At 53.5% G+C, this 27,236-nt stretch overlaps 3 protein-coding genes across 11 annotated transcripts in view; all 3 read left to right on the top strand.

Moving 5' to 3' along the window:
* TBC1D24 (TBC1 domain family member 24) overlaps positions 1-27,236 on the top strand; it is a 371,517-nt gene that overhangs the window by 112,966 nt on the left and 231,315 nt on the right. The gene's annotated exons all lie outside the window — the stretch shown is intronic.
* The window catches only part of VRK3 (VRK serine/threonine kinase 3), a 362,077-nt gene that overhangs the window by 223,616 nt on the left and 111,225 nt on the right, over positions 1-27,236 (top strand). The window lies entirely within an intron of this gene.
* LOC139804148 (ankyrin repeat and fibronectin type-III domain-containing protein 1-like) overlaps positions 1-27,236 on the top strand; it is a 185,522-nt gene that overhangs the window by 120,658 nt on the left and 37,628 nt on the right. For 2 of the 9 annotated variants that reach the window (XM_071761027.1, XM_071761026.1), the window contains exon 3: positions 18,810-18,907. The exons of the other annotated variants lie outside the window; for them this stretch is intronic. The gene's annotated coding sequence lies outside the window, so the exon portion shown is untranslated. The remainder of the gene's footprint in view (positions 1-18,809; positions 18,908-27,236) is intronic. 9 annotated transcript variants of the gene reach the window in all.

Raw genomic sequence — 27,236 nt, 5'->3', positions numbered from 1 at the left:
TTGATGTGTCCCTAAGCTGGGTGCTCACTTTGTTGCCTCCTGATCAGATGTTCCTGTTTAGCAATGATAATTTACAACACACCCACACACTGCACTTGACTTCTTTGGCATTCAGCTGGGATGCCCTGCAAGCAGCTCAGGGTCACCACCTCCAAAGTGCCAGGAGGATGCACAGGGAAAGGGGGTGTAAGAGATGGTGCAAGGGAAGCAGTGGGGTGGGCGAAGTGATGCTGAGGCCATCTTGCTGTACTGGAGCCATGGGATGCTCAGAACTACAAGAAACTGCTCTCAGACCACCTTCTGGGTCTTGGAGAATACTTCTCCCAGCTTCAGTTGTAGGAAAGGATGAAGTGCCAGCACCAGCAGCAGGATGGTGGAGGAAAAATGTTGGGTTCTCCTTGGATGGGTGCAGTTTGACAGCTAAAGAGGAGCAGAGCCTTCCAGAAGGGACCATGAGCTCCTAGCTTCTGGAGTCCTGGCTCAGCCAGTTTTCTGAAAAGTCAGGGAGAAAACTCCTCCACACTCAATGTGATGAACTAATGAAGGTTGTGATGCTGGTCATGGTATCCTAGCAGCAGGGGCTGGGACGTTGAGGTTATAGAGCAAGGTTAAAAAATATTTCCCCTGGTGTTTGTCCAGTGGATTAAGAGCCCAAGTTCCAGGCAGGTGGAGGGGCTTGAAGCCTCTCTGAGTGCTGGGAAAGGAAGAGAATCCTGGAAAGATATTTCAGGGAAATGTTGTGGTTCAAGAGATGCCAGTCTGAGGATGGAGAGCAGAGAAGAAGGGCAGGGGGGGTTAGCAGGAAGGAGTCTGAGTGGTGGGAGGTGGCAGAGCATGGCAGAGATGCTTTCAGTGTTTGCAGTGGGTGCAGGATCTGGCTGGTGCTGCAGCCTCTGACCAGCTCTGCAACTTCTCTTCTGGCCTTCAAAAGGTTTCCCCTACCCTGGGATGTGCTGGGCTCTGAAGCTAAGGTGGCCATGTCTCTCCCAGTCATTACCTGAGCTTCTGGAGCCTAATCTGCCCTGGGGAGAGGGGTTGTGGCCAGGGGGGGGTGCTGCACCTTGCCCCCATGCTGTTTGGAGGGTGATGGGTGCTGGGGGCTGGGGCTGTGCAGTCTCCTGGGTGCTGGCATCTCCCTGAAGGGTGTGAGTGTTCTAGGGCAGGGTCTTGCAGTGGGGCAGGAGGACAGTCTGCACCTCTGCCCTTTTAGAAATGGCTTTGTACCCTCAAAATGGTTTTGGTCTGGCTCCTCTGTGGCTGCAGAGGGAGCAGGATGGGTCCCTCAAGGACAGGGGGTAGGAAGAGGAGTTTTGGGGGCTGTTGAGTCCATGGTGCCCTGCTCTGGGTGTCTGGGCTGAACCTGCCTCTGGCAGTGTGCTCATTCTCCATCTGTGAACAACCTTCCTGGACCTGCTGGTAGGGCAAAGTTTTGGTTTCAGTTGTTTCTGTGCAGCTTTTAATGTGTTAAGTGAGGTTGCAATGTAGGCTTTTACTGTGCTGGTTGTCATAGAAACTTGAAGGGCTTTTTTGCTCTATCCCCCAGCCCCTTTCTTTAAACCAAAGCAGGTTTGTTTCTCCCCCCCACCTCCCGTAATTTCAGTTCCAGTCCAATTAAAAACCTGCCTGGTCCTGATTCCCTGTCTCCAGTACTGCCACAAAAGTACTCAATGTCTTTATCGTAGAATCACAGAATCATTTTGGTTGGAAAAGACCTTGAAGATCATCCAGTCCAACCATTAATCCCAGCACTGCCAGGGCCACCACTGACCCATGGCCCTCAGCACCACATCTCCACAGCTTTGAAACCCTTCCAGAGACAGGGACTCCACCCCTGCTCTGGGCAGCCTGGGCCAGGCCCTGACAACCCTTTCCAGGGAGAAATTGTTCCCAAGCTCCAACCTAAACCTCCCCTGGCACAACTTGAGGCCAAAAGTTCCTCTTGTCCCATCCCTTGTTCCTTGGGAGCAGAGCCCGACCCCCCCTGGCTCCAACCTCCTCCCAGGGAGTTGCAGAGAGCTGTGTTTCCTTTTGTCCCAGCTGAAGGGTGCATGTACCCTTAATCTGGTGGCACTGGGTAGGCTTTTGTCCCCATGGAGACCCCACTAGGTTTGGGGCTGGTCCTCAGCCCGTGTCCCTCTGTGATGCCTCTGGGTAGGAGAAGACCCCTCCATGGGACACTTCTCATTGCTGCTTCTTGTGAGGCCAGGGAGCAGGGTGGGCATGGCCTCTTGGTGCCCACTTGCTGGAGGTCCTTGGTCCTTTGGTGGAGACATTGACACAGCATCTGCCTGCCCCCCTGCTCTGAACCCAGGGCTGCTTTCCCCTCTCATGGGGTGGGAGGGCAGTGCTGCCAGCTCAGAGCTGGGACTGGCACAGACACCACCTAAGCACCAGCTGCAGCTCTTCCACATCTGCAACCCTCCCCATTAACCATGAGAAGGGTGTAGGAAGATGGGCATTTTTAGACAAAATAACCACGGCTGCCTTCTCCCCTAAGCAAGGGAGCAAAGTGTTTGCTGCAGTGATTCAACACTGAGAAGCTTTTGGCAAGGGAGGGAAGGGTCCCACCCCTGGCAGTCGGGGTCCCATCGCTGGCTATCAGGAGGGAGAGGTGGGCTGAGGTGGTTCCTGCACTGCTGGGGTTTCTGCAAGAGCTGTGGGAGGTCCTCTCTCACATGCTGTGATCCTGGCTCCTGATGGGGACTTCTCACAGCTAGCTCTGAACCTGGCCTTTGAGGAGAATCACCCATCTCTGGGTGCCTCCTGCTTCGTGTGTTCCCAGCTCCTCGTTGCTCCAAGGTCAGTGCTGTCTCCTGAATTATAGAATCATAGAATAATGGAACTGTTTTGGTTGGAAAAAACATTTAAGTCCAACCATTACCCTGGAGTCACCCATCTTCACTGTGCTCTGTGGCAGGGGTTAGCCTGGCAGCTCCAGTTATCCACTGGGATTCACTCATGTGGGATTTAGGTGTGAAAGGGTCTATTGGATCGTGGAGTTCAGCTTCCCACATGCTGTAGGGGTGTCAGTTCTGTCCACACACTTCTCTGCCAGCTCAAGAAGTTGGGCTTGCCCTCTGAGAGGTATCTAGTCCTCTGAGCATCTCCAAGAGGTATCTAATCTGACCCAAAACTCGTTTGGACTTGTTGGGCTTCAGTTCCCAGTCCCTGGCTCTCTCACATCTTGCTGGGCCAGAGTGGTTGGCACCGCTCTGCTTTAGGGAGGGGTGGCAGAATTTTTTGTCCATAAACTCAGTGTAGCTGAAATCTTTTGCAGCAGGATGTTTTCTCCAGCCCTTAGATCAGTCTTGGGATTCATCCCTCCAGCCTCTCTGCTTTTTTTAGTGTCCCCTTTCAAACGTGGGCATCTTAATTGCAGGAGTGTTTCCCTGCCTGTCTCAGCAGCGCAATACCCGTAACTCTCCTCTCCCCCAAGAACTGCATCAGCTCTTTTCATCACAGCACCACATTAGAGCCTTGTGTTGGCTTGGTCAACCGTGGTGACCCTTGAGCCTTTCTGGAGGCTCTCTCTTGTCTGGGATCCAGTCCCTGTTCATAAATACAGCCTGAAATCCTTCTCCGTAGGTGTGTCGTTCTGCATCGGGCTGCATTAACATCTACAGGCTTTGAATGGGCTCAGCATTACCAAGCAACCCACATTTCACTCTCTCCTCATCAATATTTACCGTTACATCAATCTTCCTGTCATCTGCTAATTTTGTTACTTTTTTTTTTTTTTTTTTTTTCCCAAAAGATTTTGTATTTCCTTCCCCAGCATCGATGAAAATATCGACCCGCGCGTTCCCCCCGGAGCCTCGCTAACGATTCCCCCTTGACGACTTCTTCTGTTTCAGACCTGTCAGCCAGCTCTTCATCTGCTTTATTGACACTGCACCATCCTATCTTGTAAAATCAGCATGTCAAGAAGCACTTCAGCCTGTGCAGGGCCTTTTTCAGCTCAGCCTGGCTGCACTAAAAAAGTGACACCAGGCTCATTTGACTGGATCTCTCCTCTACACCGGCTGATTTTAATTAGAACTTACATCCTTTAATTATTTCTTAATTTAATTCCAGATGAGCCCTGGCTTCTGGGTCTTCTATCAGGCTGACCATTTCACAGTTAACTAGGTCAGCTTCACTGCTGGGTGTGAAGATTGCTGGGAAGGAGCCGGTTGCCATCTGGACATGGCAGCCCCAACTTTGCTCAAAATAAGCAGCAGAGCCCAGAAAAATCCTCCTCCCCCCCCAGCTTTGGCTACACATTATCCTGCTGGCTGCTTGCTGCTGTTTGGCTGCCTTAGATGTAGGTAAGGTTGCAAATAGTTTAAGAAAGCTTCATCTCTCCTAGGATGTTCTTTACTCTCATTTCTGTAAAACACAGAATAAGTACCCATTGACTGTGGTTGTTTTTTCAGCTCCTACAACCTCTGCTTAAAACTATACTATTTCTCCTTCAAATGGGTCTTCTGCTCCTTTAAAACGGGCCTAGTGGTCCTTAAAAATGGATTTATTGCTTCTTAAAGGTGGTCCTGTTGTTCCTTAAAGGTGGTCCTCTTGCTCCTTATAAACAGGCCTATTGCTAGAATTTTTTTGGCTCCTAATGTTAGGTCTTGCATGTCCACCCAGGCATTTTCCCTTTCTTTCCCCTGCTTTAGTTTCCCTTAGCAGTTTCCTGCCTGTAATAATGTTTCAGTATTGACCACTCTTTATTTGCTTTCCACTCTGCACCTTCTCTTTAGCAAACAGGTTTTTTTAAGCAGGTTGCTCATTTTCCTACCTGTGAAATTAGAACTTTATGGACATTGATGGGCATAAGGTAGGCTGAGAAGAGACCTCCTCACTCCCTACAACTACCTTAAAGGAGGTTGTAAAGAGGTGGGGATCAGTCTGACCAATGACATTACAAGTGACAGGATAAGAGGTAATGGCCTCGAGTTGTACCAGGGAAGGTTTAGATTGGATGAAGGGGTTATCAGACATTGGAACAGGCTGCTCAGGGCAGTGGTGGAGTCACCATCCCTGAAGGGATTTAGGAGTCATACAGACATGGTGCTTATGGATATGGACTGCTCAGTGTTAGGTTAACAGTTGGACTCAGTGATCTCGAAGGTCTGTTCCAACCAAGGTGATTTTGTGATTTGGTGAACTCCCCTTAAAGTTCCTTTTTTTTTTTTTTTTTCACTCTACTTTTTCAAAGCCTTTCTTGACAGTCAGTGTCACCCCCTTTCACCCAGGGGGGAAAGTCACCATTTCTCAGGATGAGCATGATGCTGCCTGCCCCATCTCCTGGCTGGTCCATGGGGATTGGCTTCCTCTCTGGGCAGCCAGGCACTGCTCCACCTCTTGTCACCTGCCATGCATTAACACCTGCATCCAAAAGTTATCAACTATAGCATTTAGAAACACACACGGTGTTTTACTGCTGGCTCTGTGAAGTCTTCTAGCACATAACTCATAAACCCAAGTCCTTTATAGCGCATTATTTCTTTTTATTGAGAACATATATTTAAGATTGAACTCCTGCAGGCCTGTGCTGGCTCAGGCATGGTGTGCTGTGACCTTGGGGAGAAGGTAAAGCTATATTTTTTCAAGCCCTGACTGCTAAAAGATCTGTAATTCTGAAGAGAAAGAGTACAATGGTGTGTATTGTGAGTATGCTGTGCCCCCCTCTTCCTTCTTGCCACCTCTCCTACGCAGAGATTTCTGCTCATCTAAATCACTGTAGCAGGGCTCAGTAGTGTTGGGTGCATTCACTCTCTGCCCGTGAGTGAAAATTTCCTATTCCTCTTTCTCAACCTTGCTGCCTCACATCATCTCAAGACCTTGCTCCTTTGCCCACCGGCACAAGCCAGATCTGATCCTCTTTTTGTAGGGCAGCTGCAGATTAACCTGGGGTTTTTATGTGAATGAAAGTTCTGGAATGTTTTCTCTGGGCTTTCACCTGTGGTGTCAGACAGACAGCTGGACAGAACCATCAGCAGCTACATCAGTTTGCACCTTCAGAAGCTTTTCCTCACCACGGCCAGCCTGGCAGGTATCTGAGTGCTTTGCTGGGTGACAGCCCCCATGCCAGAGATGCTGAAGAAGGTTTTGTTCCTGAGCCCACTGACAGGCAGCATCTCCTGGGCAAGACCAGTCATTGGCTGTGTCCTTCCAAGCCAATCCATACCCCTCCCAACTTCATGTTACCTCCAGCCTTGCTCCAGCAGGGACCAAGTGTGAAGCAGGAGGTGCTCTGGGTGCTGGCTTTGCAGCCTTTGTCTGAGCTGAGCCACTTGAGCTCCCAAGAAGCAAAAATTGCCAGCGGTGGTGGTGGTGGCAGTAACAGGATGAGCTTGGAGAGCAGTCAGCCTGGTGTCCAGGAGCTGTGGTGTTGGTGTTTCTCCTCTGGCTCTTTGCTCTGGGAGGGATGATCACACTGGATACGCTGATTTACTTGGGCTGTACCCAGCAGACTGTGGGGAGACATTTAGATAGTGCTAATTTGCTCCGGGGACAGCCTGTCTGAGGACATTAAAGGAGGACAGTAAGTTGTCTTTACTGCCTCCTGACAAAGCCATTTGTGCAGAGGTGAGATGGAAGGCTCTGAGCATTCCCACAGATCTCTGGCATTAACAAAGGTGGGATTCAGAGCAGCTCAGGGACACTCAGGGGATTTGCAGCGGGCAGGAAGGGATGAGGGTGCAGGAGTTTGGTGTCTCTGCAGGAATGGGACAGGATGCACAAGAGCCCCACCTCCAGCATCACCATCTACTGATGGGGAAATGAATTCCTCCTCCAGAAGTGCCTGGTCTCTCCATGCACAGGGAGCCTGGGCCACCAGCTCCCAGTCTTGCCACTGCTGGCTTCCAACACATCCAGAAGGTGCAGCTGAAGATAGGATCAGCCTGTAATAATTCCTGAAGAAATTCTGGTTTATGATATTTATACCTAAGACTTAAGGGAATCAAGCTGTGGACAGCATGGGCTGATTGACCTTGGGGACACTTTGGGGCATTTTACTGAGGGGTTGTAGGGTATCTGCTAAACCCCCAGCCACAAGCAAACATCTTCTTGCCTCCCAGTAAATGAAAATGCTTGAGGAAAGGGGCTGGAGGGGAAGGAGGCAAAAGAAACCCTGGGGCCTGCAGAAATCCTATTTTTACATTTAAAAATAGAAAATCCAAACCTTCCAAAAAGCTTGAATGCTGCAAGCAAACCTCTGGAGCTGACAGTGCTGGAGCAGGGGCTGTTGTAGGTTTTTCTTTGTGGTAGGAGGTAGGAAGGAAAAAGCACCCAGGGAGGGAAAGCTCAGCTCATTCCTTCTCCCCCTCAGATGTCAGAGGGGCTTTGTTTACCAGAAGTGCTTATTATTCATGCACCCATCTCATTACACAGATGAAATACAGCTACAGCTTGGGGCTCCCCTTGGCCTGGCCCTACTGCTGAGCTCTGTAGTCTCTGTTTTCCACCCTGAGGGAAGTCCCACCAGTACTGGTGGTACTTTGTCCATCTTTTTCCCTCCACATTCCTCTTTCATCCCTCTTTTAATCCTCGGTTTTGTCCTGGATCCTAGGCCATCATCAGATCTGTTGCCTTAGCATTTCTTGTCCTGAGGCACCTTCAGGTCTTGGCAGCAGTCTTCCTGAAGAAGGTCCAACACAAGAGCTGCTATCTCCAGGGATGTCCCTTGCTTCCAGATGTTTCCAGTAAGCCCCACTGCCTCCACAGGGTCAGGTTTCCAAACCCAGTCATCCCTATCCCACAGTGTGGCCACTGACTTTTGCTGTTTCCAGACCAATTGGATGGCTCTGAGGATGAGGAGGACTCTGTTTCTGGGCTTTTATCAAGCTGCTGTCCCTCCCTGCCTACCCTTGGTGGGTGAGTGTTGCTCTGGTGGGAACCAGAAACCATTCTCAGAAACTGATTTCCAGCCATCTCAGACTGGTTTCTAATGGTCTTGGTTTTGCTGCTGCAGACGACTGACTTGCCCAGCACTGAAGCTGATCTCTGAAGGTGGGGAGGAGACAGCATGGATACTGCTGAAGATTTTGGTCCAGCTTCATTGGAAGTGTCCTTTGGAATCCTCCCACCTTTGGGATCCCTTTGGCTGGCCAGAGCCACCCATGCTCTTAGAAGGAGCAACCACCCCGATGGGTCCTGCCTCCTCCCACCAGTGCAGGACAGGGTTTTGGGGGATGTCCCAGCAACAAGATTCTGCAGGGGGAGGATACTGGAGGGGGTGTCAACCACAGCAAATGAGAAGCCCTAAATATCTGTACACAAAGGCCACGCTGAAATCCCCATCCCCATCCAGACATCAGAGGTGTCATTTTTGATTTCCCAAACACAGAGAGAGCCCTTTCAGTCCTGGCCTGCTCAGACACTGCAGCTTTAATGTCCAAGCACCCAGCATGTTTCCACTCCCCTCAAATGCATCAATCAGGTCTCGGTGAGGCTCTGAAAGAGCCAGTTTGTTAAACAAACACACTTAGTGTAAAAAGTTTATTCCAGTTAATTAGGACTTCATTGCAATGGAAACAAATTACCCGGTTGTCATCTGCCAAGGCAAACAGCAAAGGGGCAGAGGGGGTCCTGGCCAGGAGGGAGACAAACAGCCATCTCAGGCAACCTTATTTATGGCCTTTTTATGTATTTCTGTATTTATTTGGACATTCCTGAGCTGGAGAGCTGGGCTCTGGCCGAGCTGCCTGCCCCAGCATTTACACGGCGTGGGCTGTCCCTGGCAGCAGGTTCCCAGCCATGGTAGCCCTTGGGGTCTGTGTCCATGGACATGTCCCTTTGGGGCTTGCTCCAGTGGTGGGAGTGAGGTGCTGGGTGTAGGAGTGATGAGCAGGTCAGGGCAAGCAGCTGTGGAGGTGGGACACAGGGTGGAGCAGCAGGGTGGGAGACACTTGGGGGGGCTGGTGGTCACCCAAACCAGGGACACCCACCCTGCCCTGGTTCCCTGCCCTGGCAGTGGGGTGCCCTGTGTCTGCGTGTCCCCCAGGGCTGTGTCCCCACCCCTCGTCCCTGCTGTAGCTGTGTTGTCCCCTCCCCACCATGGCAATTAAGGTTCAGGCAGGAGAGGCACAATCACTGCCTGATGAGCCTCCCACTCATTTCCAGCTCATTTTATTTAAGCAAACACCCCATCACCACCCTTTTCTCCCCTCCTAGAGTCTTGACTGAAAAAGAGGGAGAGAGGAGGAGCTGGGAAGGGGGATATGGGAGCCGGGAGCAGAGCCGAGTGGGATCCGGAGGCTGCGGGATTCTGCCGGGAGCCTGGGGGGGGATCTGGGCAGGATGGTGCTGGCTGCCGCCGCGGAAGTGACAGATAAACCCGCGGGATTAGCAGCGGGTACCGTGTCAGGAGAGCAGCATCCCCTTCCTGCAGCATTTGTCACCCGAGCCTGGGGCCGGGCAGGGGGAGGCGAGCACAAGTCATCAAATTACCCCCTCCAGCCTGCTCCGGCCCCCGGCTCGCAGGTGGCCCGGCCCGTCCTTGCTCCGTGTCCCTCCAGCTCTGCCCTTCCTAACCAGGCGCTGAGCTGTGCCAGGGTGGCCCTGGGGGCACAGGGGGAGGAGGTTGGCCCCGGGGACATCACATCACATGTCTGGGGAGATGCTGTAGCTGGAGTGCGGTGGGTTGGGGTGGCACCAGCATGGGGGCTCTCCCCATCATCCCTGGGGATGCATTGTCCTCTGTAGACACTGGGGACAGGGAGGACAAGGCCAGGTTTCTGCCTTTGCACTCAGGCTTTCCAATGGTCTTGAATGTCTCTGTGCACTGAGGGGCCAAACCCAGGGCTCTTCCACCCTTCCCATCTACCGTGACCGCATCCAAGATGGATTTTGCTGTTGCTGTAAAGTCCTGAAATTCACATTTGAAGTTCACATTGCAAGTCAGTTGCCATCCAGAGGCTTTTATGCATTTTCCAAGAGTATTTCTCTTGCCTTATAGCTGTGAGATCACTATGACTTGCTCTCTAAGGTTTCTGTCTGTGATGGCATGTATTCAGGGGGGTGCAAAGCCTGGAGAGGGGCACGCATCCTTGGAGGGGCCTGAAAGGGGGTGAATGGCAGAGCTGAGCACTGATAGCTGCAGAGATGAGTCCTGAGACCAGACTGATCTCATTTGGAGGATGTGGGAAAGATGTTGACCAGCACTGGAATGGACAGATCTGGCTTTGTTTCTGGAGCTTGGATGGGAGCAGAGCAGGGATCAGGGAGTTTGGCACCAGCATCTCGGTTCCTTGGAGTCTGCTGGCCCATCTTGAGAGATAATTTGGAAACACAAAGATAAAAAGCAACAAGGAATCTCAGCACCATGTTTCCCTGCCCAAGAGCTCTGTTGCAGAACCCACCATTGCTTCAGAGCAAGTGATGTCCCCTCAGACCCCCAGCAAGATGCATGGGGGTCCCCATGGCCCCAGTCACAGCTGGAGCCTTGACTGGCAGAGCTGGAGTGAGGGATGCCAGGCTATTCCTTCCTCCAGCTGGCAGCCCTCTGTTTGTAGGGATTTTAGCTTTCTGTTTCTAGATTGACTTGTTGTCAGTGTTTATTTTTAGCTCCTCCAGTGCCTTGCAGATTCCTTGAGGGATTCTTGCTTTCCCTCTCCCTCCTACAGGTTTGTTTGCAATGGAGCCACCCTGTTTTGAGACACAAGCAGGAGGTTTTGGTGCTGGTGGGGGCTGGACTGTGGGGCTTGCAGAGCAAATTACCTTTGTGGGTTGATCTGATGGGTCTGGGGGATCTGAGCACCCTGGGGCAGCCACCCCTGCAGGGATGCTGGGAGGGGCATCACTCCTACCTCCAGCAGCTGGCACAGATGCCTTGTGGGCATCACTGAAAATCACCATCAAAGGGTGTCACTGCCAAAGGGTGGCTGTTGTCCTCCCTTGCTCTTCTCAGTGCTGCCCTCCCAGAGATTTCTCTCTTGTCACTACTCAGGGGAAGAAATTCTGATTCAGCAAGATTTGGGCAGGCTGGAGAGCTGGGCCAGGAGGAACCTGATGAGGTTCAACAAGAACCTGAGTCCTGCACCTGGGAAGGAATAAAAAAATGCAGCAGTACAGGCTAAGAGGAGATCTGCTGGAGAGCAGCCCCATGGAAAAGGACCTTGGAGTCCTGGTGGACAACAAGTCATCCATGGGACAGCAATGTGCCCTTGTGGCAAAGAAGGTCAGTGGTATCCTGGGGTGCATTAAGAAGAATGTGTCCAGCAGATCAAGGGAAATTCTCCCTCTCCTCTACTCTGCCCTGCTGAGACCTCACCTCGAGTGCTGCATCCAGCTCTGGGCTCTCCCCAGTTGAAGAAGAACAGGGATTTACTGGAGAGAGTCCAACAGAGGGCTGTGAGGATGATGAAGGGACTGGAACACCTGCCTGATGAAGAAAGGCTGAGAGACTTGGGGCTTTTTAGTCTGGAGAGGAGAAGACTGAGAGGGATCTCATGAATGTGTATAAATCTGTGAAGTCTGGGCCTCAAGAAGGAAGGGACAACCTCTTCTCAGTTGTGCCCCGTGATAGGATGAGGATGGATTCAAGAGAGAGCACGGGAAGTTCCACCTCAACATGAGGAAGAATTTCTTTACTGTAGGGGTTACAGAGCCCTGGGACAGGCTCCCCAGAGAGGTTGTGGAGTCTCCTTCTCTGGAGACTTTCAGACCCATCTGGATGCATTTCTGAGTGCCCTGCCCTAGATTTGGTCCTGCTCTGGCAGGGGTGTTGGACTTGATGATCTTCAGGGGTCCCTTCCAACCCCAGACTTTCTGTGATTCAGTGATCACCCTCCTGGCAGTGTGGAAACAAACCCCAGGGTCTCCCTGGAGCTCTGCAGCCAGGTTGGATGGAAATTTTTAAGTGACTTTTTTAAAATTTATTTTTATATTAAAAAAACCCCAACAACAACAACAAAAAACCTGCATAAAGTAACTCAAAACAAGTAGTTGAGTATGTTTTGGACTCCAGCAGAGCTGTCGTTGTCTCCTCACTTCTCCTGCTGGCTGTCCCAGACAAGGGCTCACTTTGAGCCTCCACTTCTGCTGTGCAGGGGGGGAATGTTTTCATTCCTAATTTAGGAGCATCCATCCCGCCGGGGTCTAGACCCCCATCTCCTGCTGAGCCTGGGGGGTCCCCACAGTGCCTCTACCTGTCACCACAAGCTCCAGGGCTGTGCTAACATTTTCCTTAGAAAATATAACTCTCTATGGACTTCACCTCCTTCGTCTCACCCTGGGCTGGTGCTCGGTGGGGGATGTGTGAAGGTACAGCTTGTGCTCTGTTTTTCCCAGGGTTTCAGTTGTTTTGTAGAGGAAGGTAAGCTTTGCTTATTTTTAAACAGCTAAATGGAGGCTGATATTCAGGATAGGTTTAGCTGGTTTTTCTAGGGAGGGGCAGCACTGGGAGGTCCTGTTCAGGTATGGCTTTGGTGGTGGTAGCTCCATCACCCTGGCCCTGATCCAGGAGAGCCTGTTTTCCTGAAGCATTGATCTCCCCAGGCCACTCTTACCCAGGGAGATGAGCACATCCTTAAGTGTTTTGTTGGACCTGGTCCTGTAAAAGCAGAGTCCCTTCAGCAGCTGAGGGGACCAAAGCCAATGATTCAAGCAAGCCTGAAAGCCACGAGAAATGGATCCCCTCACAGCAACAGGGCTGAACAACTGCATTGTGGCACCTCCTCTTTCTCCATGGAGCTGCAAGGAGGACTAAGACTATAGCCACACATCCCCAAGGACCAGGTGATGGGATAAGCTGAAGCAGAAGACAGGGACTGGTGCATGTGGTAGTGTCCTTGGTGGCTCATATTTTGCAAAGCCACCAGTCACCCATCACAGAACAGGGCTTGCTATAACCATCAGGTTATGGCTGCCTGAAATCATCCCCAGTATTAGCAGAGGGGCTCAGGTACCTCAGTGATGAGCCCACTGTCTGCTTCAGTCAGGAAACCTGGTGCTGGAGGTGAAGAGTTTTTCACGTGGTCCCAGGTCCTGCGAGGTGCTTGGGCCACTGTGGACTTTCCCAGAATCAGAGAATGTCAGGGGTTGGAAAGGAGCTTGAGAGATCATCCAGTCCAACCCCCCTGCCCCAGCAGGGTCACCCAGGGCAGGACACACAGAACACATCCAGGGGGGTTTGGAAAGGCTCCAGAGAAGGAGACTCCACAACCTCCCTGGGCAGCCTGGGCCAGGGCTCCCTCACCCTCACAGGGAAAAAGCTTCTCCTGATGTTTCCATGGAACCTCCTTTGCTCCAACTTGTACCCGTTACCTATTCTTGGTCATCACTGAGAAGATCCTGGCTCCATCCTCCTGGCACTCACTTTTTATAAACATGACTGAGGTCACCCCTCAGTCTCCTCCAAGCTGCAACAGCCTTTGCTGCCCCAGCTCCCTCAGCCTTTCCTCACCAGGAGATGTTCCACTCCCTTCATTATCTCTGTGGCTCTGCACTCGACTCTCTCAAGCAGTTTTCTGTCCTTTCCCATCTCTTCTCTCAGCTGGTTTGCTCTGAGGTCTGACTGCAGCTTTTCTAGGGTCCAAGTTGCCATTGCAACATGGAAATTACCGTTTTCTGATCTTCATTTTTATAATGTTCATTAGCAGAGTTCCTATCAAAGAACAGCATGTTCCCTCCCTGTCCTCATTTTCTCCCCAGCTAATGACCCTTTGCTGCTTTGGCTCGTTTGGAAAAAGACAGTAGCTCTGGGAGTGGCTCCTGGTGTAATGACAGATGTCAGCAGTTTCAGTCTGGGCAGAACAGGGGTGTTAATTCAAAGAGATACCCAGTGCAATGGCTGCAGAAAGCCCACGTTCTGTGTCTGGGGAGCAGTCAGCCAACCTGTATCAAACCATGGCAGTGTGTGTGTGTGTGTGTGTGTTCCTCCAAGCTGCTGAGAGAAGCATGGTTGCTTTTCCTTTCAGAAGTAGGCTGGAAGAGCAGCTTCCCTTCCCTCCCTTGGCTTTGGAAACTCACAGATTGATTTGAGTTGGAAGGAACCCTAAAGCATGACATTTCTGTGCTTCATGTGCTGGTGGGCACATGTCTGATGGCAGAGATGGCTTTGCACAACCATGGAGCAGTCATGGGGTGACCTGGAGCCCAGGATCAAGACGAGAGGGTCACCCACCATGACTCTAGTGTTGGCTGATTGTGGTCTTCTCTGCAATATACCTTGTTAGGAGCTGAAAGAGCTTGGTCTGCACCACTCCAGACTCAGGTCAGGATGAGATGCAACCTCCTCATATCTCTGCCTTCAGTTCTGTCATCCACGGAGAGCATAGGAGATGCAAGAGCTCTGCTGATGGGCAGTGCTCTGTCTGGAGGACATAAAGTGCCACTGGTTCTGCTGGGAGGTCACTCTCCTGCATAAAGTGGCTTTTGTGTCAGAATAAAACACCTTTCACTGGCCTGGCTGGCACTGCCATCTCTTGTGGGGTCTGAGGGAATGGGGCTGACGGCAATTTAGTGATGCTGGTGCAGTGTAGACACCCAGCTTCTGAGGAGCTCAGCTCTTTGTGAGTATTCAACCAGCAAAAGCCAATTCCTGCAGCCCTTGGGGATAGGATAATAAGAGGCAGTGGGAAACTGAGGTGTGGAGGCTTTAACTCATAGGTGATTCTGTGCAACCCAAACCGGTGCCCTTGCTGAGTCCTCTCAGCCTGGCCTGCAGCCCCGTCCCCGTTTGCTGTGGTCCCACACCTGGCCAGTCCTTGACCAGATGCTGGTTGGAGACATTCTGCCTCCAGGGACCACATCTCTGACAGGTCACAGCAAGGTTCACAGCCCTGGAAATGGTCTTGGCCTGTCCTGCTTGGCTCCTGCTGCAGCACATCCCTCCTCCAAGTCATCTCCACTTGGCTTTGGGGTTGCTGGCATGGGACCTGAGGTTGTTTGCTCTGCCCTGAGAGCAACAAGTGCCTCTCCCTTGCTGGAGTCCCTTGTACCCCAGGCACTGCAGAGCAATCTTCTCCCTTGGCTACAGGACAGGGCTCAGCATCCCAGAACTTTGGGCTTTCATCTGGGAGCCAACAGTCACACAAACTCCATCCAGAAACCATCATTATTGGCCGCTTGCTTTACCTTGGAACTACAGCTCCCAGGATGCCCAAAGCTATGCAGACAGCCCGAAGACAGTGGTTTCCCATAAACTTTTGGGGTTTCATGCTTTGCTGGCAGGAATGTTTTGATTGCATTGCAAACCCCTTTGAGTCCCTCAAGCCTCCACGATGCTTCCCTGCCCGGGTGGGATGCACATCATGGGCTTTTCTCTGGGGATTTTTTCCCCTTCATGCACATGGGACCATCCTAAATCCCTGTCATGCCTTTTGAAGGGGGCTCTTTAAACAAGCTCTTTAAACTGGGAAGCAGTTTAAACAAGCATTGGAAGGGTGTTCCAAGGGCTGTTGAGCAGTGTCCTGGGTCCCTGTGGGCGTTGCTGGGCAAAGCAGGGGAGATGCCAGCAGGAAAGTGCCTGGGGGTTTTCATGGACTGGGAAGAACTGGGAGCAGAGGGATGATAAAAAACTGTGGGATGGGTTTTAAATATCAACATGCTCACAAGAGCCAAGGGAAAACCAGAGAGGGAAATTTTCCTGGAGCTCAGAGACCTCGTGGGACCCCACCTCCCAGTTCCCCCCATCAGGGGATGGTGTGTGCTGTGCCCAAATCCCATGGGTGCTGTGCCCAAGTCCCGTGGGTGCCCCCAGGGATCCACATCTTCCAGCTGCCCTTCCTGGGACTAGGGAAAGGGTCCTGGGTGTGAGCCTGGCTGTCCCTACTAATCACTTTCTGTTGGAGAGGACATGAAGGAGGTGAAACAGGGCTTTGTGTGCTTTTGTGGTGTTGCTCTGACTGTAGAAACCTTCCACTGAGTTGTTCCCACTTGGTGCTGGTGAGCACCAGTGTTGTACCTTGTGGTCAGACTCCTGGCACTTTGCCTTCCTCCATTTTCCTCTTGGTTGGTTGAAAAGAAAACCAAAAAAGCCCAACTCCACTGGCTGGGTTTGAATCAGTATTATTTGATCCGATTATTCATTTATTTACTATTTAATCAGATCATCAGTCAGTAGGTGCTACTTCACCCGTTTGTGGGAACCCCGTGTGTGAAGTGCAGAGGTGCTGGGTACCCTTTGGGGACCAGCAGCACCACTGACCAGACAGCCTGAGCAGGAGACAGTGTCTGTCCCCGTGGGACACATCGTGTCCCTGTTCTGTGTCCTCCCTCAGCAGTGAGCCCAGTGGGATGCTGCTGGGGTCCATTTCTGGGTGGGAGCTGTGTCTTGGTCCCCCCAGGATCTGCTCTCACCCCCCATCCCCTCTCTCCTCTAGCACACGTGTGTCCCCATGCACATGCGTGTCCCCATGCACTTGTATGTCCCCGTGCACTTGTGTGTCCCCGTGCACACGTGTGTCACTGAGCACGCCTGTGTGCACGCAGAGTTCCTGGGGCTCCTGGCACCTGCTTGCCCACCCTGAAGCTGGTGCTGGTGTCAGGCAGTGTGGTCTGGGTCCAGTGCCAGCCCAGAAAGGGAAACCATGGAGGCCCTGCGGCCGGCTGGCGTTAACCACATCACTCCCCTCCCGTGCCTGGGAGCTCCTGGCTGCCAGCAGCCCAGAATAACAAACTTTTCCATTCCCCCTGCACAGCGTCGGACCTGGGGCCGTGGAAAACAAGAGCTGGCTCCAGGGAGAGCACGGGGCTCAGACTAAACAACAGCACATCCCCTGGCCTGGCTTGTCCCCAGCCAAGGGGGATCAGCCTGCAGTCACAGCTGCTGGGACAGATCATAGAATCCCAAAGTGGCTGAGGTTGGAAGGGACCTTAGAGCTCATCGCCTCCAAGCTCCCTGCCATGCCCAGGGACACCTCTCATCTACACAAGGCTGCTCCAAGCCTCATCCAACCTGGCCTTGAACACCTCCAGGGAGGGGGCAGCCACAGCTTCTCTGGGCAATCTGTTCCAGAGTCTCAGCACCCTCATACTGAAGAACTTCTTCCTAAGATCCAGTCTAAACCTCTTCTCCTTCAGTTTAAATCCATTTCCCTTGTCCTGTCACTGGACATTCTTATGAAAAGTCCCTCTCCAGCCTTCCTGTGGGTTCCCTTCAGGGACTGGAAGGCAGCTCTAAGGTCCCCTGGAGTCTTCTCTTCTCCAGGCTGAACAACCCCAGCTCCTCAGCCTCTCCTTGTGTCAGAGCTGCTCCAGCCCCTGGATCATCTTTGTGGCCTCCTCTGGACTCATTCCAACAGCTCTGTGTCCTTCTTGTGGTGGCAGTCACAGTATCCAAGGTGGGGTCTCACAAGAGCAGAGCAGATGGAAAGGTCTCTTGATCTGCTGGCCATGCTTCTCTTGATGCCTGAAGGGAACACCAGGATGGAATGGCCAGGATGGCAGGACTTGTTATCTGGGATGCTGGGATGGCACAGTGGGGATGCTGGGATGGGATGGCTGCAATTCTGGGATGTTATGGCAGTGTCTTGCCATGCTGCTCAGTCTGAGCAGTGTCTGGAGCAGGTAGAGGTCCCACCAGGCACCATTTTACTCATCCACGTAGGTTGCACACAATGAAAGAGATTTGTTGCGTTTTGCCTTTATTTCTTCCTTCTTTCTCTCTATTTTTCCTTTCTATCTTTTTAATTAGGATGCAAGCTTATAATTGCTAGGGGAGAAATTCTGAAACTTAGATACCAGGGCTTTGTGCAGAGCTCTCTTCTCCTCTGGCAAGGGAGGAGCAAATCTGCCCATTTCTCTGCCCTGGCAGACCAAGCACGCTCCTGCAGCACAATCAGAAGAGTCCAAGCTCTGAGCTGCTGCTCAGGAAGGAGCAATCTCTTACTTAAAAAAACCTGTTGTGATGGGAAATGATAGAATCCTTAAAAATAAGCCTAGTGATGGGGGAATTTGCCCAAGAAAAGGAATTTTTGCCTGCTTTATTTTGCAAGCTTTGCTTAAATGTTGTGGGGAGATGGTTGCACTTTTGTGTTTACAGTAGATAAAGCTCATATTGAGAGTGAAGCCTCTTGCTGTGGGCACTTGATGGATTGGTTGTTTATGGCAGGGAGTCATCAGAAGATCTTTGCTTACATCTTCTTTTAAGATGTAAAGATGTCTCTCCATGTCACCAAATGGAGATACCCAGATCTTAATGTGACAGGGTGGCAGGCATTGCTTCGAGTCTGGAGAAAGAGGAAATTTCCAGATCATTTGATGTTGCCTTCAGGATCCCACTTCTTCCTCAGCCCCACGTTCAGGGGCCACATTCCTATCACTGATTATGGGGTCTCTTGGCAGTGTCCCACTGTCTCCTCGCTGTGCTCACCCATGGGATCCTTCCTGGCTGGTACCCACGTGGGGATGGGTTCCTGGCAGGGGGTGTGTGCCCATGGGTGGTGATGATGCTCAGGGAAGGTGCAGTTTCCAACCACCCTCGGGTAGCAGAGACGTGCCAGGGGGCTGCCAGGCTCAGCACAAACCCCCAGGCTTTGGGCACACGTGCCCAGCATCTCTGTTCCTGCCCGAAACAGCTGTTGGTCAAAGGGGGAAGAGTTGTTATTGTCAAAATGCAAATGAACAAAATCATTGTTTTGCAGAGAATTTTTAGGGGAAGGACATGCAAATTTACCTTCCATTCAGAGTGTGCATTGGTATTAAAATACAGTGTTTGAGAGCCAAAACAAAGGAACATTTTAATTTGGGACTCATCAGATGGTTCCTTCTGCTTGGATTAGCATCAGATTTTTTTTCTGCAGCAAATGTTGTAAGTTTGACCGAACTTTAGTTTGCAAAGAAAACAGGAGGAAAGTTCTAAAACTGCCATCCCTTTCCAGGGATTATTGCTGCTTCCATTTGCCTCTGCTGTCCTGGAGCAACTTTATTGATACTGAGTACTGGACAGGCCATCAGGGATAGGCTTTGGGAAATGAAGGTACGATGTAGGGTTGAGTTTTGTCCTGGATCATGTTTTAATCTGGCCTCTAAATCACAGAATTCTATGGGTTGGAAGGGACCTCAAGAGATCATCAAGTCCAAACTCTCCTGCCAAGAAAACCCTGCCCAGGGATTCTCAGGACTCTGGAGGTCTGGTGGAATCTCAGAGCTCACCTGAGGAGTGCAGGCAGACCTCACCTTTAGCATGAGAGCAGGAGGACAGCAGGGTCAGCAAGCTGCTGAGATGGCTGGTGGCAGCTGCTCTGGAGGGCTGTGTTGTGTTTCTTTCCTTGGCCCTTCTTCATTAAACACCCTCTGAAATCTGCCTTTCCACAGTGCTCGGAAGCAGCTGTGCTGCTTATTTAAACTCCCCCCAAGGTATCTCCGTCCTTCTCCCCCTGCTTCCCTTCTCCTTTTCTCCTCCGTGGCTATACCTCCCTGCCTGGCATCTCAGAGCAGAAATAGAGAGTAGCCACTGACTTGCTAATTGCAACGCAGCCTGAGAATGCCAACTATAATTAGCCCCAAGTCCCAAGGTGGTTTTGCTGGCGGAAGTTTTTCGTGACCCCGTTATGATACCTCAAGTAGAGGATCCCGGGCTCATCTGAGCTCCTCACTGCAGAGCCAGGTCCTGGAGAGCCCTAAAGGTGCCCTCCTGGGGAATCTAGCAGCACCAGGCCAGCTGAGGAGCCAGGAGCACCTCTTCTGCCCTGCAGGATGGGGCAAATGTTGGCAACCAGGGAGGGATTTGCAGCCACAAAACCCCTTCCCTGCTCCACCGGTTCTTGTGCCGGGTGTGCTGTGGTGGCACCATGGGAGTGCCCTGGGTTGTGGTTCCGAGGGTCTGCAGCTCTGACCTGGCTCTTCTTTATGGCTTTAGGACACTCAAGAGGCAGCTGGTGTTGATGTGTGCTGTGGCACAAGGAGGAGCAGTTCAGGGGCTCTGAATGTGGTATCTTGTCTTGAGCTGCAGTGTAGAAACCTAGAATCATAGGATGGTTTGGGTTGGAAGGGACCTTAAAGATCATCTCATTCCATTCCCTCTGCATGGGCAGGGACACCTCCCACTAGGTCAGGTTGCTTCAAGCCCCATCCTTCCTGGCTTTGAACACTGAGAGGGAGGCAGAAGCCACAGCTTCCTTGGGCAACCTGTTCCAAGTGTCTTAAACCTGTTGCAATGTCCTCTGGTCTTGGCATCTTGTCTTGAGCTGCAGCATCTTGTCTTCCACTGCTGACTAGGACTGTCTCCTTGTTCCTTCTTGTTGACACCTCTACCTTCTTCCTTTACCATCTCCTGCAGCTCCTGCCACTCTTTCCCCATCTGCAGCATCCCCAAACAGATGTGGGGTTCATCAGCAGAAGCCCTGGGTGGGCAACCTTGACAGGGAGCAATAGCCACATCCAGTCAGTCAGCATCTGTCCTTGAGCTCTGTCCTGCATGGAGGGCTCTGTCTGGGGGTCCCCAGTGCTCCCCACCCACCTCTCACCTGGAGCTACTGTGTGCAGCATCCACCTGGGCTTGGGAAGTGCCTGTGGGCAGTGTCCTGTGCCTGTCACCCAATGACCCAAAGTCCGTGGCTTCTGTGCCCTCAATCCAATCCATTTCTTATGGATTTAGGGGACTGGGAAGAAGGCAGATGAGGAGTAGGTGGCTGTCTGCAGCTCACCTGAGTCCTTGTGTTGTCATCCACGAGCCCCAGGAGATTGGAGACCAGTGGCCAAAACCACTTTCCTGAACGGGGACAGGGGCAGGACAAGACTGTCAGAGTAGGGCAGCTCTTAGGCCTTCCTCCTCTGAAGATCACCTGCAGACCCCAGAGGTTTTGGTGGGAGCTGGGGCATTTTTCAGCATCACCAACTCTGCCTTATTGATTGGAACAGGGCTGGGCAGGGTGGCAGGGACTCACAGCATCCTCCGCAGATGCCAGCATGGGGGCAAGTTGGTGGCACATTGTTGCATCAGGAGTGTCACAGAAAACCCAAAGCCAGCAGAGGTGAGCCCAAGGCATTGCTGCCTTCTGCTGAGCCTGGTCCCCTTTCTCTGAGCCCAGGCCCTCTTACTTCATCTTGGTGCCCCCATCCAAGCCCGGTTCCCCCTTGGAGCCTCATAATCCCCTCAGAACCTGGTCCCCAAAGCCAAACTCTGTCTCTGTTGCCCCAGCCAAGCTCTGTCCCCCCAACCAAGCCTGGTCCCCCCATCTGAGCCCATGCAGGCTCCTGGTTATGTAAAGCCCCGGCGAGCACGACCAGGAGATTCTTCAGTGTCGGAATCTGAGTCACATGGGGCTGTTTTATTTCCCCCTCTGCTAATCTCGTTTCTATAGAAACAAGATTGGGAGGGAAAAAAAAGAAGGGAAAAAAAAAAAAGAAAGAGAAAGAAGGAAAAAAAAAAAAAGGAGCCGAGCACAGAGCGAGTGAGAAACCTGAGGTGATCGGTGAGGGAAGCGGAGGTGGTGGCTGAGGAGGTCGGGCAGCGCGGGTGGGAGCAGGGGCTGCCAGCCGGGATGGGAGTGTGGCTGCGGTTGTGTGCGTCCAGGGGACGGGAGCTCTCCCCAGGAGCCACTCTCGGATGAGCTGCTCCTCCGACGGAGCCCGGAGGGACGGGGGCAGAGGCTGTGCAGGTGAGTGAGCATCGCTTGCTCGGCTCCGGGCATTATTCCCTGGCGCGGTGCAGCACACCGCAGCCCTGCCCGGCTCACGGGGGTCTGGGGACACGCTGGTGCCTGGAGCCACGATCCGTGGGCGCTGTGCCGGCGAGCAGGGGTTTGCCAGTGTGGGGTTTGCCAGTGTGGGGTTTGCTGGTGTGGGGTTTGCCTGTATGGGGTTTGCCTGTGTGGGGTTTGCCACCACCGCTGGCCCAGAGGCTGCTTGTGTGTGGCGGGACACCTGCTCTTGCCGAAGCCCGGAAGGCTGCTGCCTGCCAAGGAGGCACCTTTCCACCTGGGCTTGTTTCCCCTCTGCTTTATCCAACTGCACCTGTGTGAGCAGAGCTCGGGAAGGAGCCGGAGGCTGCCGGGATGCGGAGCTGTGCTCCCTGCCTGCCCTGAGCTGGCTCCAGAACCCTCTTCCCAAACCTCCAGGCCGAGCTTGGGGTCGGGATGCCCGCAGGGCTGAGCCCAGCTCCAGGGCTGGTTTTGGACAAACCATTCCCTAAGGAAGGACCAGATGAAACTACTGTCTGGTTGTTTGTCTGCTGCCAAGCGCCGGGGCTGCCCGTAGCCACGTCATGGCTTGTCCCAGGACCTTGGCTTGTCCCGGGAGCTGGGATAGTGCAGAGCCACATGCTGGCTCCTGAGCCGCAGGCCAGGGAGTGCAACAAGTGGGAGTGGTTCCTGTCTGGGTTGAGGTGTTATCATCACCATGGGATGATGGGTGGCAAGCACTTTGGTTTGGGGTGTTGGTGCAGTGGTGCTGGTGCTGCCAGTCCCACGCCAGTGCCTGCTCTGGCACTGTCTCGTGACCTCGGTCATCCCACGGTGGTGGCACGATGTGGCAGTGCCCACAGGGACAGCAGTGTGTCCTGCAGCTCTGGTGTGGCATGGCTGGGTCTGGCGGTGCCAGCGCCAGGGCTCAGCACCACACCAGCACCCAGACACTCGTTCTGACAGCTGCAGTCCCCTGAACTGTGCTGTTGCTTTCAGCGGCAGCCAAAATGTCCCTCTGAGGGCCACTGCAGGGGAGAGGGAGGGCCACAGAGCCAAGGGGACAGGGATTCTGCTTGTCATTTCTTCCCCGCTGTGGCGTGGGGGACGCAGTGTTGAGGCATCACAACCCCCCAGCCGGGTTCGTGCCTGTGCACGGCTGTTGGAGCTGAAGGGATGAATCGAGTCCCTGTGTGTTTCTGTACGAGCTCAGCTTTGGGAAATGTCACCATTCATCACCCGCCCAGCCAGCAAGGGGGTGGCAGGTGGTGCCCCAGACCTGTGTCCTCCTCCACAGGAGCAGCTCAGTTTTGTGCTGGGCTACTGAGCTGGGGCAGGATGGGGCCGGGCTGTCTGCCCACCCTGCCTCTGCTCTGCCTGCATCCCCACTGCCCCAGCCAGCCCTGGGGCTCTGGCAGTCACCCCTGCTGGGCTCAGACCCCAGAAAACAGACCTGGCGAAGGGATGGGCACCAGAAGGGTGTTACGTGGCATGTTAGGTCTCCATCCCACATTGTCTTCCCTCTTGGCCAGGCTGGGCTGTGGTGGCAGTGAGGGTCTGGGTGCTGCTACAACACCCCAGCACACACTGGGCTGGGGACAGCACTGTCCCCATCTCCCTGGAGCAGCTCTGTCTACCCCTGCCTGCTCCCTGCTTGCAGCAAGAGCTGGCTGCCGTGGCTGGTTCCCTGGAGGGGGGGTGTTTGCCACGCCAGGTCCTGTCACCCCGAGGTGTGCATGAAGCCGTGGGTTTTTGGTGGGAGGGGGGGTGCAGGGTGGGCACCCCCATGCCCCATCAGCAGTGATGGTCCTGCCTCCCCGGCACTGCCAGCTCTGCTCTGGTTGGGAGGGCAGGGCTGAGGATGGGCATTGCTGCAGGAGTCTCCGGGGCTGGTAATTATTTCTGGGGAAAAGATGCCGTGTTCTGACTTAAACACTGACACGGGACTCTGAACATGTGTAATCTGGCTGACAGATGGCGAGTCATAGAGGTGTGATTTATGATACAGCACAGTAGCTGAACAACCTTCTCTGGTTGTCAGGAGATGGCTCTTCCCAGCGCTGCGGTTGATGTTTCAGTCGCTGCTTTTCCCAGCGTGTCCCCTCGGCAGCGTGTGGGGACCCTCGGGGGAGCTGGGCTGGTGCTGTCAGGACAGGCTGGGTCCATAAAACCCTGGCAGCACCAACACTGAACAGCTGTGGTGATGCTGCTTCCTGTGGTGGCGTTGGTGGGTCAGTCACCCCAAATCCTGCCCGGGCTGGACCGTGAGCACTCCCATGCAGCAATCAGGGCTGGGGGAATGGTGCTGGCTTTGCACAACCACACACACAACCACACACACACACACACACACAACCACACACACACACACACACACACACACACACACTCCCCCATGGCTGGGGTGGAGCTGCCCTGGTGGCTCTCTGGGGCTGCCTGTTCCCCAGACTGTCACCTGTGGTGCTGAGAGTGCTAGTACTGGTGGGAGAAGTCACAAAAATCACCATCAGTGAAGTGCACAAGAGGACAGATGGCAGATGCTGCCAGCCATAGGGAACATGTCTTACTCTCCGTGCCTCAGTTTCCCTGCCTCTACCTTAAGGTCCCTAGGATCGATCTTTCTCTAGGGGCAGGGGCATCTCAGTGTCTGGAAAACAGCTGGGGAGTAAAACAGTGGTCCCCACAGTGATCCCACCCCCTGTTAGAGGGTCACTGCCACCTGCAGGGCACAGACCCTGGGCACAACACCCAGGGCTGCTGCAGGACCATCCCAACCCTGGGATCATCCCGACCCTGGGAGCTCCGGGAAGCTGCCCCACACAGAGGGGCTCAGTGGGGTGAGGGGAGTGGGGCAGAGCTGGCTGCCTGCACTGGGCTGTGTTTGCCTGTGTGCAGCCCTGGCAGAGCAGGTATGATTCATTCCCTCTTCTGCAGCAGAGTTTATGTAAAGCAGCACTGTATAAATAGCCAGATGATACTGTAATGTGCTCCTGGCTCGCTAATTACTGATGCTTCTGCTGGAGCTTTTGGGTCTGGCAGAGGTGAGAGGAGGCTGGCTGATTGCTGGGCTCTGGATGAGCTGCTGACAGCTCTCAAGGGGGAGGTACCAGCCCAGCCCATCTGTCACAGCTGTCTCCTTTAACCTGGCTGTGAGCAGCTGGAGGTTGGGGGTGAACCTGCCGGGTGATGGGGAGGCTGGCAGGATGGTCAGGGTGGGGGTGAAAGCAGCACCCAGCATCTCCAGATACTTGATCACCTTCTGGCTCATCTGTGGCCTCACTTGTCCCACCTGGGGCAGGCAGATCAAGGCAGCACCTGCCCTGAGCTGGAGAGCATCACCTCTGTCCCCTGCAAGGAGACTCACAGTGGGGCCATGTGTCCCCAAGCACTGAGGTGGCTTCTCCAGCCTCACAGGCACACCCTGTCCCCAGGGACTAATTCTCCATCATTTTGAGTGCTGTTGGCAAGTCGACCTGTTTTCCCCCTGCCAGCTCTTCTTGGCAGATGCTGCTGGCTCTAAGCAGTGTCTGCCCCTTCTCTGCTTTGGGTAGATGGATGTGTCTGGGTAACCCTCTGGGGTTGGTACCAGTGGTGTCGCTGGCAAGAGGCACGTAGTGGCATGGCAGAGGGAATTGCTAGGATGCCTGCCTGCATCTCTGCAGTTGCTTTGGGATGTCCCACCCTCCTGTCCCTGCTGGGAGCTGGCTCAGGAGGGGTGTCTGTGCTGGTCCCTAGTGGGGCTGGGGTGAGCAGGACAAATGGTGTTCTCCAGGCAGTCCCCAAATCTCCAGAGATGAACATCCCTGGTGTTCTGGCAGCTGGGGATGGAGCAGCCAGCCCTGCAGGGTGACAGGACCCTCTTCTCCTGAGGAGGTGGAAAGCTGGGCAGCATGTGGACTGCCACAGTGGGGCCAGTTGAATGCCACCTAGGAGATGTAGCAGGAAGCCTCAGCACCCATTCCCACCACCCATCCCCATCCCTGGGTCAGCCCTGCTTGCTCAGGGATCCACCACACACCAGGGGCTGCTGCAGAGCATCAGCACCCACTGCCCACACCTCCCTAAATTGGGGTCTGTTTCATTGCAGCCAAGCTCTGACAGCAGAGCCAGGGACAGGCAAGGTGGCAGGGGTGGGCTTAGCACAGGACTTTGCTCAATGAGCTTTCACAAGGCGCCTGGATTGCTCCTCTTCCAACGCCTCTACCTCTGGCTCAGGGAAAGCTGGGGTTCAGGTTTCTTGTTGGGTTTCTTGTAAGGCAAACCTCCTTTACATCCAAGTAATATTTCTTCTCAAGAATGTAAAGAATGACCCTGGAAGGTCTGAGCAGCTCTTTCCCGGCGGTGATGGGAGAGACGAGAGCCTTCTCCAGAAAGCTGTCTCCACCCCGTCCCCAACAACAGCGATTCATAAGCTGAAAAATAAATCAATAACCAGAGTTAATGAATTGAAGATGTCTGTGTTTAAAATGTATCAGGAAAAAACTGTTAGCTGGTCGTGGTTGGCTTAATTATCGTGAGGGAAAGGAGGGGAGCTCTCATTTCTGAGAAATACCTTGTGGTTTTTCGTTCTGTTTTTTTGGAGGCGTTTGGTTGGTTGAAACTGGTCAGGACTTGAGCTTTAGCACTCTGTGTAGGTTCAGTCTCCCCCCAGGTCTGTTCCTCACCCCCTGGGACCTTTGTCAAATTGCTTCTGTCCTCTTCCCTGCCCAGCCCAGGGCTGGAGGAGCAGTGGGAAGAGGTCGTGCTGGTGCAGAACCAAAGGAGGAAAGACTGTGGCTGCACACGTGTGTGGCAGGGCTGGCACCTGGTGCCACCAACCCGGTCCTGTACTCAAGTCGAGGTGTCCCAGCTCCCCAGGCTGCTCCTCCCTTGTCCCCAGCTCTGCTCTTGGTGAACTGGCAGCAGGGACAGGTCAGGGCACTGTGTTCAGATGCAGGTCAGGCATGCCAGCTCTTGGCACCATGGGGCTGGAGATGAGAGCAGGGGGCTGTGGGTCTCTGTGGGTCTCTGCAGGTCTCTGTGGGTCTCTGCAGCACCTCCCAAGTTTTCTTCGTGCTGTCAGGTTCAGGGACAGTGCTGTTATGCCTGGGGACAGCAGTTCTCTTCTGGAGTGAGCTGAGGTAGAGGGGGGTGCAGAGCGTGGCTCTGAGGCCTGGGGATGCTCTTCTCCCTGCTCCCAGGAACTGGGAGCCATGCTGGGGCATCCCACCTGGCTGGAAGGGGTTTTGTAGGTGCAGGAGGGTCTTTGCAGCTGAACCCATTTGCTCACAGGGTTTCTGTTTCCTCCTCCAATCCAGCTCAGACACAGGCTGTTTCATGTCAGCCCTCAGAAGGCAGTTGGCTTATGAGATCTTTGAGAGCCCACAGGGCACCTGGGGCTTCTCTTAAGGAGTGAGTGGCCCTGGCAGAGCTCAGCTTTCAGCTTTTCTTGTCTCTGCTGATGCTTCCTGGCAGGCACTGCAAGAAGCAGAATCAGACAGTGGTTGTCCAGCACTGACCATCCCCAGGTGGCATCAGAGCAGGAGCACATGACCCAGGGAGTTGATTTTGCTGCAGTGGGGAGCAGGACCCAGGCTCACAGCTTCGGTTTTGCTAACACCACGGACCCGTGCTGGTCCTGGCTTGCTGAAACCTTGCTAAACCTTCTGTGCCTTTGTTTCTTCCTCCTGGTGCTGGGGCCACATT

The sequence above is a fragment of the Heliangelus exortis genome, chromosome 17, assembly GCF_036169615.1.
Source record: "Heliangelus exortis chromosome 17, bHelExo1.hap1, whole genome shotgun sequence".
In the NCBI taxonomy this organism is placed as follows: Eukaryota; Metazoa; Chordata; class Aves; order Apodiformes; family Trochilidae; genus Heliangelus; species Heliangelus exortis.
The sequence above is the reverse complement of the archived record's forward strand: the minus strand, read 5'-3'. Positions and strand labels throughout refer to the sequence as shown.